Source organism: Notamacropus eugenii, chromosome 4 (genome assembly GCF_028372415.1).
Source record: "Notamacropus eugenii isolate mMacEug1 chromosome 4, mMacEug1.pri_v2, whole genome shotgun sequence".
Lineage (NCBI taxonomy): Eukaryota > Metazoa > Chordata > Mammalia > Diprotodontia > Macropodidae > Notamacropus > Notamacropus eugenii.
This window is the reverse complement of record NC_092875.1, coordinates 155,178,274-155,180,634: the sequence shown is the minus strand read 5'-3', so window position 1 is coordinate 155,180,634 and position 2,361 is coordinate 155,178,274.

Sequence of the window (2,361 nt, the reverse complement as noted above, 5' to 3'; positions counted from 1 at the left end):
AGTTGCTTGGGAGGAGTTACATGGAATGTTCCTTGTCACCAGATTCATTGATGTAACTTACCAATTTTCACAAAGAAAAAAGCAACCCATAAATCCACCCTGACACCTTTTCCTTTGTGAAAACAGATGAACTTGGTGGAGTTGTAGCAGCAAGTTATAAATAATGGATGCAATGAAAAACTGCTGCCAAGAGAATGGATGGGCAGTGTTATGGCTGCCATTGCATTTGAGTTCTACTTGCTTCAGTAACTATCAAAGAGTCATTCAAAAAGTTTTTAAAATTAGTGTGGAGGAGTGTGTATTTATTTTTCTTTTTCTTTGGCTGATTTGCTCTTATACTCTTTCACTACTGGTATGATGGTTAAGGAAATATATGTTATGCAGAATCAATGCATTCTTAGTAGAATGTAAGCTCCTTGGGGATAGAAAATGGTTTTTGTTTTGTTTTTGTGTGCCTAGCACCTGAAACATTACCCTCCACTGTAGCAAATGTTTAATATACTTGTTAGATTAGATTGGATTGGATTTCAGATAGAAAGATAGACAATGGTCTTTATATTTGCTAAACTGGTTCTTCAGAAGAAGAGAAAAAAGTACAATTCAGCAACATTTGGTAAATACCTACTTACGTGGAATAGTCTATAGAGAGCCAGCTTGGTAAAGAGGAGAGTCTAGGTTCAAACCCCTTCTCTGATACATAGTACCTATGTGACTCTGGACACTTCTGCATCCAGGCAATTCCTTTAGACTACAGGTTATAAAACAGGAATCATTAGTAGAGGGAATCTCCTCATCAGGAATTTATATTAATTAAATTATAGGACTGCTCCAAAAAGAGAGAGGAAATATGTAAAAATGAACAATATACTCGAGTAGTGCTGTACATTGAAAAGGTTGTGTGTTTGTTTTTTTTAATAATATTGCAGGATTACAAAGAACAAGGAGGGACCCAAAGGGAAAAAAAATATGAAAAGCCACTTCCCCCTCTTCCTCCCACCCTTTTCCAAAGGTGGAAAGTTTGTGTATGGGGGATATTGCCAATATTTCTTTGATATATTGATCAAATTATGATACATTGATCAACAGTTTTGTTTTTCTCTTTTTCTTTTAAAAAATGTTTGTTAAATGGAGTAGGAGGGAGAAAGATATAGAGGGAAATTTAGGTGAGAGATATCAATAAAAGGTATCGGTAAATATATACTAATATCTATAATAGGTAGATAGATATTAAATAAAGGAATTCAAAGCAGAGTTGTCCACTGGGAAATGTCTAAACAAATTGTGCTATATAAATGTAATGAAATACTTTTTGTACTGTGAGAAAAAACGAATATGAAGAATTCAGAAAAACTTAGGGAGATTTTTATAAAGAGATACAAGAGAGAGTGAGTTGAAAACTATACAGTGACCACACTAACATAAAGGAAAACAATCTAGAAAGACATCAGAAGTCTGGTCAATAATGTCCAACCATGGCATACATCAAAGGACTCACAATGAAGTATACTTCCTTCCTCTCAACTGAGAAATGGTCGACTTTTGTCAAATAAGGCATATGTTGGAATACAGGGCCAAGAGGTTTATTAATTTTGCTTGACTGTACTTCTTTGCTACAAGGGAGGGATCTATCATGGGAGACAGAGATAAATATCTAATATAATATTCTAATAATATAATATATAATATAATAAAAATATAATATAATATTCTAATAATATAATATCAATAAATATCTAATATAACATTCATTTCTTTAAAAAAAAAGCTTTCTTGTAGACATCATATTTTCTATCTTCATAGTTCTGGGTCAAAAATAATGACAACTCACATTTCTATAGTTATTTTAGGGTTTGAAAAACAATTTCCTCACCATGACTCTACAAGGTAGGTAGAGAAACCATGTTTATGTTAATAATCTCAATTGGCCCCTCAGTGTATCAAGGAAATCTTTTTGCACCTCCTACTATTCCCTCCTCCCCAGTCTCAGCTGAGAACCTTATCTCATATTTTCCTGAAAAACTTGAGGTTATTCACCAAATGTTCCCTCTTCTCCCCTGTTCCTCATCTCACACCAAGCAGGTGTGTTCTACTGCCATCTTCTCCTTTATCTCTGTTTCACATGAAAATTATTCCTTTTGTCATCCCTACTCTCTCACCAATCTTCAACTGTTCCCTGTCTACTGGTTGCTTTCCTCCTGCCCACAAATATGCCCATATACTATCTCATATACTATTTTTATCAATTCCCATGGTTTCAATGATTATACAGACGTACTACAACTATCTACTCAGATCTAACCTCTCCTCTGACCTCCAATCTTGTGTCTCCAGCTGCCTTTTAGATACCTTGAACTGGGTGTC